The sequence below is a fragment of the Rhinolophus ferrumequinum genome, chromosome X (assembly GCF_004115265.2).
Source record: "Rhinolophus ferrumequinum isolate MPI-CBG mRhiFer1 chromosome X, mRhiFer1_v1.p, whole genome shotgun sequence".
Lineage (NCBI taxonomy): Eukaryota > Metazoa > Chordata > Mammalia > Chiroptera > Rhinolophidae > Rhinolophus > Rhinolophus ferrumequinum.
In genome coordinates, this window is record NC_046284.1 from 19,849,027 (window position 1) to 19,857,323 (window position 8,297).

Sequence of the window (8,297 nt, forward strand, 5' to 3'; positions counted from 1 at the left end):
TCTAGTCTAAGTTTTGCAACTAAGTGTGTGACTTTGACCAACTTGTTTCCCTTCTCAGAGCCTCAGTTTTTTTCATCCATAAAATAAGTGGGAAAGTGAGGGGCAGCCCTAGATGACTTGCATGCTCTCCTCCTTCTCTGATTGTGTGTGAGCCCTTTATTCTGGGCTGGAGATAAAGGTGTTGCTTGAAACAAAGTCTTCGAGAGGTTAGGAAGTGTTTTGATTCATTTCTTTATCTTTGTATTTAGTTATTGCCTTAGATGCAAAGGATTGAGTTAATTAAACCCAGTTCATGACGCATTTATCATCGTTGGTATCTTGTTCGATTTCTTTATTCCCTGTCATTCCCACACCTCATGAACATTCTCCTCCCTCCCTCATTAGCAACCATTCTCTTTCATTTAATGACTGTATTTTTGTTTGTATGTGTTCTTACAAAAATGCATTATCTGAAAATTAATCTGGGAAACGTAATTTAGTGGTTACCAGAGGGTAAGGGGGTGGGGGGTGGCAGATGAGGGTAAGGGGGATCAAATATATGGTGATGGAAGGAGAACTGACTCTGGGTGGTGAACACACAATGGGATTTATAGATGATGTAATACAGAATTGTACACCTGAAATCTATGTAATTTTACTAACAACTGTCACCCCAATAAATTTAAAAATAAATAAATAAATAAATAAATGCATTATCATTTTCAGTGAATGTCTTTTTAATTTCTGTAAATGGTATTACTATAGTCGTATACATTATTCTGTTTCTTGCTAGTTTTTACCCAGCATTATGTTTTAAAAATCTATACATGTTGCTCTATATACATCTAATCCCTTGCTTCTAATTGCTGAAAACTACTCCAGAAGTACATCCACCTTATTTTGCCTTTCCACTCTCACCGTGATGAATGCCAGATTGCCTCCAACTCCCTGTCACCATAAATAATGCTTCAATAAGAAGCATTCCAATTTAGAAAAGAATTGTTGGTGAGGGTGCGAATAAGAAAGGGAGCTGCTTCTGAGCTGTGACTAGAATGATGAAGTGCTACTGTAAGGGTCTCCTCTTCTCCAACGCGCTGGAAAGCCTCAGGTGAAGGAATTAAATCCAAATGCTTCACTTCAGCTGGGGCAGTAATCAGGATCCAGGCTCTTGTAATGTAAAGAAATAATGTTAGTGGATTTTCTTCACTGAATTCATTAGTTATTTGAATCAATTAACCCAGTTGTTCAGAAATTTTGACATTGTGTAGACCCTTCACCTCTACCCTCACTTCTAGGAGATGACCTCACACAATTCCCCCAACACGGTCTTTGACCTCAAGTGGAGCTTTAATGAAGCCTACAAGTTCTTGTTTCTCTTCTCAGTGCTTCCTCCTGTTCTCCATTGCAGCTATTTTCAACCTTCTCCATCTTATCACTTCTCCCCTCACTCTCAGCAGGTTACATCACCTCCTACTTCATAGTGAAAATAGAAGCTATCAGATGAGAGTTCCCTTAATTCCTATTACCAAATCTATAAATTTACCTGCCTGCACACCCACCCTTTCCTTCTTTCTTCCTGTTAAAATGGCGTGCCCCACCTTCTGCCTAAGAGGAATCCTTCCATCTGTGCTGTGGATCCCATCCCATCCTTCCTTGCTCTATTGGCTAAATTGTACCCTCTCCCCCTCAACGTTTCAATCTCTATACTTCTACAAACTACTTCTCATCACCATGTAAATGTCTTTTTCAGTCTTTCTGATTTTAATACTATATTTTAAAAGTCTCTCTCAACCTCAGTCCCTCCCAGGGATCTCTATCTCCACCACCAACTCCTGCAATTTAGCAACGAAATTTATTGAAAGAGCTCCACTGGCCTCCATACATACTTAAATTCCTGGATCTCACCAAAGTTTCCTTGTCACTAAATCCAGAAGACAAGTTTTTCTCCTTGTTATACTTCCATTCTTACCAGCATTTGTCACTATTGAATACTTTGTCCATTGTGAATCTCTCTTTCCTGGTGTGCGTGACATCTCATACTCCTGATTTTCTTCCTACCTCTCTAGCCACTCCTTCAAGGTGTCCTGTGCAGGCTGATCCATTTTTGTCTGCCCCTTGGTGTTCCTCATTTTTGGACCTACTTGCCTCCATTATTCCTCTACATACTATCCCTTGGTAATACCATTCATTCCTATAGTGGCTTTGATTACCATCCAGATCCCAAAATTTCTATCTTCGTCCCTAACCACCGTCCACTGCTCCACACCTACATATCCAACTCCCTTCTAGACATCACCACCTGAATGTCCCACAGGCATCTCAAAATGAGATGTCCAACACTGAATTTATCATCTTTCTCAACAATCTCCATCTGATCACCTCCACTGTTACTACCTCAGTGAGTAAGTGGCATCATCAGCCATTTGATTTCCCAAGTCAGGGAAACTCATAGCACTGTATCTATTTTTAGCATTACTAAAATTTTAAATTACAAAGGTATATATGCTTGTTACACAAATTAAAACAATATGTAAGTATATAAAATAAAAAGTGAAAGTCCCCACCGATCATTCTCCTCAGAAGTAAACCAACCATTAACAAGGAGGTGTGTATTCTTACAGACTTTTTGGGTGCATATATATGAACATGCATACACACAAAAAGTTTTGTTTTAACACATACTTTACCATACTTTGTGTATTGTTTTGCAACTTGCTTTTTAGCATAAAAATACATTGTGGATATCTTTATATTATTAGTCATGTTGCTATAACTTACTGTATTATTAGTTGCGTATTACCCCATATTATGTACAGAACACATTTATTTACGTATTATGATGTTAGACTTTATTTCCTGTTCCAGGGTTGCAGTAAATAAATTTGCCCATAAATCTTTGTATTTCCGTGTTAGGATAGAATGCTAGAAATAGGATTTCTGGGGTAAGTATATGTACATTTATGTTTGGATGGACACTGCTAATGTACCCTCAAAAAACTTGTATAGCTTTTTTGTTTCTACTTCTTAATTGAGAGACAGTATATATAAAGTGCCTAGAGTGCACTATCTTAAGTGTGCAGCTGGATGAACTTTTATGTGTATCCACCATCTGGATCTATTTTGATGCTATATATTTTTGTAGCATTTCCAGCACCCCAGAAGTTTCCCTCTTGAACCTTCCCAGTATATACCCCTCCACCAGAGATAACTGCTAATCTGACTTCTACAATCATCAATTATTTTATCCTGTTCATATAAATGAAACCATACATTACATACTCTTTTGCGTCTGGTTGCTTTGACTCAACGTGGTTTTCTTTTTTATATTTATCCATGTTGTTGTGCGTATCCATAGTTCATTTTTATGGTTATATAGTATTCCATTGTATGCGCATCCCACAATTTGTTTATCCGTTCACCTATTGATGAGTATTTAGGTTATTTCCACTTTCTTGGCTTTTATGAAAAAAGTGACTATCAACATTTGTGTACAAGTCTTTTTGTGGGCACATGTTTACATTTTTCTAAGATATGTTTAATTTTTTAATAGAAATTACAAAACAGTTTTCCAAAGAGGCTATACCTGTTTGTCCTCCCACCAGTTGTGTAAATTGGAACCTCCAATAATAATGTATGAGAGTATCACACACTGTATTGTTATTGCACATTTAATTTTCTTTTCTTTTCTTTTTTTTTAATTTAATTGGGGAAGGGGAACAGGACTTTACTGGGGAACAGTGTGTACTTGCAGGATTTTTTCCAAGTCAAGTTGTTGTCCTTTCAGTCTTAGTTGTGGAGGGTGCAGCTCAGCTCCAGGTCCAGTTGCTGTTGTTAGTTGCAGGGGGCGCAGCCCACCATTCCTTGCAGGAGTCCAACTGGCAACCTTATGGTTGAGAGGACGCCACTCCAACCAACTGAGCCATCCAGGAAGGCAGCTCAGCTCAAGGTGCCATGTTCAATCTTAGTTGCAGGGGGCAGAGCCCTCCATCCTTTGTGGGAGTCAAGGACTCGAACCAGCAACCTTGTGGTTGAGAGCCCACTGGCCCATGTGGGAATCGAACTGGCAGCCTTCGGCGTTAGGAGCACAGAGCTCCAACCGCCTGAGCCACCGGGCCGGTCCATGCACATTTAATTTTCTGTCTCCCCAGACAATTGTAGTAACTGTGTCTGTCTTGTTCACTACCTTAAACATACTGGATACTCAATAAGTGTTTGTGAAATTAGATTCTTAATTAACTGGCTACTGTTTATTATGCCTAAAGTCTCTACCACACAATTTGAACAGCTAACATATGTTACCGTGGACAAATTGTTATAGTGTGGATGTTTTATTACCCCAAGGACAGTCTCAATTTGTTATGGGTGGAACTGTAGCTTATTCACTGTTGTGTCTTCTATGGCATAGGACTGGGCACAGATAAAGCACCTATAATGACCAGCATGTTGCACTTGGTTAGATAACAGATTAAAAGAATGTCGAACTGCTTTCCGTGCCTAGCACAGCCATGGCTCGTGATCCCAAGAGGCATCTGAAGCATGTAGCAGCTCCAAAGCATTGAATGCTGGATAAACTGATGGGTGTATTTGCTCCTCGTCCATCTGCCGGTCCCCAGAAGCTGAGAGAATGTCTCCCTCTCATCATCTTCCTAAGGAACAGACTGAAGTATGCCCTGACAGGAGATGAAGTGAAGAAAATCTGCGTGCAGCGGTTCATTAAGGTGGCAAGGTCCAAAGTGATATAACCTACCCTGCTGGTTTTATGGATGTCATCAGAACTGACAAGACTGGAGAGAGTGTCTGTGTGATCTGCGACACCAAGGGTCGCTTTGCTGTTCATCATATACACCTGAGGAGGTCAAGTACAAATTGTGCAAAGTGAGAAAGGTCTTTGTGGGTACAAATGGAATCCCTCATCTAGTGACTTATGATGCTCACACCATCCGCTCCCTTGCTCCCCTCATCAAAGTGAACGGCACCATTCAGATGGATTTGGAGACTGGCAAAATTACTGATCTCATCAAGTTTGACACTGGTAACCTGTGCATGGTGTCCGGAGGTGCCAACCTGAGAAGAATTGATGTGATCACCAACAGAGAGAGAGACACCCTTGGTTCTTTTGATGTGGTTCATGTGAGAGATGCCAGTGGCAACAGCTGTACCACCAGGCTCTCCAACATTTTTGTTATTGGCAAAGGCAACGAACCATGGATTTCTCTTCTCCGTGGAAAGGGTGTGTGCCTCACCATTGCTGGAGAGATAGACAAGAGACTGGCGGCCAAACAGAGCAGTGGGTGAAACGATCTCTAGGTGACACGATTGGAAGAGTCTTTGTACTTAATGAAAAATAATATAGCATGAAAAGAAAAAGAGAGAGAATGTCGAACCTTCCTGAAACCTTTACTTGCTCATATTTCTGGACTCAGATCAAAAGGAGGCAGAGAGGGAGACTCTTCTTTTTTTTATTTTTGTTTTTATTGGGGAAGGGGAACAGGACTTTATTGGGGAACAGTGTGTACTTCCAGGACTTTTTCCAAGTCAAGTTGTTGTTGTTGTTCTTTCAATCTTAGTTGTGGAGGGAACAGCTCAGCTCCAGGTCAGTTGCTGTTTCTGGTTGCAGGGGGCACAGCCCACCATCCCTTGCGGGAGTTGAACCCTGCAACGTTTGTGGTTGAGAGGATGTGCTCCAACGTACTGAGCCATCCCGGAGCTCAGCAGCAGCTCAGCTCAAGGTGCCGTGTTCAATCTTAGTTGCAGAGGGCACAGCCCACCATCCCTTGTGGGAGTCGAGGAATCGAACCAGCAACCTTGTGGTTAAGAGCCCACTGGCCCATGTGGGAATCGAACCAGCAGCCTTCGGCGTTAGATCAGAGCTCCAACCGTCTGAGCCCCCGGGCCAGCCCAAGGGAGCCTCTTCTACTGTTCACTAAGTGCACAGCCACTGGCCTCAATACTAGGAAATATTCCCCTAACCTCAACCCCACAACTTGGTTTCTTGTTTCTTTTCTGACTTATATAAGACTATTTATTGCAGCACTTATTTAAAATAGCAAAAGTTTGGAAACCATCATTAGGAAAACTGTTTAAAAAGGTAAGTTATAGCCATACAATGGAATACAATGCAGCCTTTAATAAAAAGAAGCTCTTTATGTCCTGATAGATTGTTAAATACAAAGCAACAATAATAAAAAAAATAAAGTCAAGGTACAGAAGAGTTGTATATTATACTACCATTAGAGTTTCATAAAGGAGGGAGACTGGGAAGAACATTTTCTAAGTGGAAGACAGCTGGAGTCTAATCCCGCTCACTGTCAGCCTTTACAACCTGATTTCTGAGGCCCACTAAAAGACCCAGGTGATGCCAGCTGATGAAGTCAGCTCCACTATAAAGTACACTCCTATGTTTCAACCCCTGAAAGGGCCAGTGTCTGTAGACTTCTGAAGCCTGTTATACTAGGTCTTTACTCTTTCCCTGTAACTGCCTCTAAAGTTTTCCTCTGGGAATTTGTGGGCCTTGGATTTTTTTTTTTTAAATCTTTCTTGCATGAACTAGGCCTTCATGAAAATTCACTGAAACTCATATTCATTTCCATTTCTAGTCCCATTGCTCTCCACAACCAACTAAGCATGATGGATGATCTGGCTAAGATTTTGAAGGTGAAAACTATCTATCTATCCATCTAGCCATCTATCTGGCATGTCCCCTGATTTGAGTGTGTTCACCCTATTTATGTAGCATATCCTTCAATCTTGTCTCTTCTCACAACTAAGTGACCTGGAGTGTAAGTAAAAAATATCAACCTTATTTCTGTGATGAATACTAGGTTAACATAAGTAAATCTTGGAAACTTGGGAATTTGCCAGTACTAACTTTTAAAAAAATTTACATAATAATTTGCATAGTACTGCATATGTTAAAGAAACATCTGTAGTTTTCTTCTGCATTAAGAGGATATGAATTTTTTTTCACTACTTGGAGTCACCACTTATTGATTTCTTTGGGGTCTTCTTTTTTATATTCATACCAGAGTCCTCCAATGCAAAGCCCTGAATGTCATATGCCTCCCCCTTTTCAATGGATCTCATTTTTTTAATGCCATGTCTTTAGCATGGTAAGATGGAGAATGTAAGTAGCATTCCACCTCTTTCTTCTCAGGCAACTGTGCCCTCCATAATTAGAGCTGAAGGGTCCTAGAAGTGGAATCAAACTATATTTTCAGATATTTGGGGGAACTCTTAGAAAGCTGTATAGTGAAGCACCTTCACAAAATAATGTAATCAATTGTGAACTCTTCTGGAGAGATGTGGCAACGCCATAGACAAACAATTAAGCTCATTTTCATACACTGATTTTCCTTAGAGTAGGTTCAACCTGTGTACCCACGATCTCTAAAAATCACATTTCTAATAGCATTCTTCTCTATCATTCTGGGATGCTTATTTTGAGCTCTTCAGCTCTCTCAAAACATCCTGATATACCTTAGCCTTTAAAAAATAAGTGAATACACAAATGAGGCATGTGGGTTGGGGGAGAGACCTCCTCTTCTAAGCATTACTGTACCCTCATTGAAGAAGTATGTTGTTACTGGGCTCGAGTTGCAGGAAGTGAATGCTTCTCCCTGGCATCATGGAATGTCCACCAAGCAGTATTTTTAAGGTCTTTACCATTTGCTTACCATTGTGCTAGTGTTGATTTCAGCTCTTAAGGTCCAAGTCTACGTTCATAATAAATGTTGTGTATGAAAAAAAAAACAGAAGCATGTTACTGAATTAGCCATTCATTCAACCAAAATACATTCAGTCCTGTATTGCATATAGTGGACATATGTGGGGTTTTCCCCCACCTACTGGTCCATTCCTAACAGCACCCTAATTTGTTTTTGCAGGATGATTTCTCCTCCAGTATGGGTATTCTTGGTGGGAAGGTAAATCCAAGCTCCTGTCCTACTACTGCCAAAACCAAAGGGCTTCCTGAAGGTTTCTTCTGCCACATCCCTCCAATTACTACTCAGTACAGCACACAATTTAAGCTCAGCCTGTCAGAAACAGTCTTATGAGACTCTGAATCTTAAGCTGGTAACATTAGGCTAGAAGAAAATACAGTTTATTCTTCCAAGTAGTGGTGCCCTCACAAGTCCCTGCTAGGAGACTACCCCTATGGTTTCTGATTGGTAGAACTCTGTCCTTTTTCAAACCCTGTTCCTTAACCTTCCCATAAATTATTTGAGTTCTTAAAACCCTTTCAACCAATTTCCTTTTCCTTGGGTAACTGGAACCAACAATATTGTCAGTTCAAAGACATTTAGTTTCTGTTGCTGGCA

The 8,297-nt window shown here is 40.4% G+C and overlaps 1 pseudogene; it reads left to right on the plus strand.

Annotated features, from left to right (window-relative positions):
- Positions 1-4,484: 4,484 nt before the first annotated feature.
- LOC117025794 (40S ribosomal protein S4, X isoform-like) lies at positions 4,485-5,274 on the plus strand (annotated as a pseudogene).
- The last annotated feature ends 3,023 nt before the right edge of the window (positions 5,275-8,297 follow it).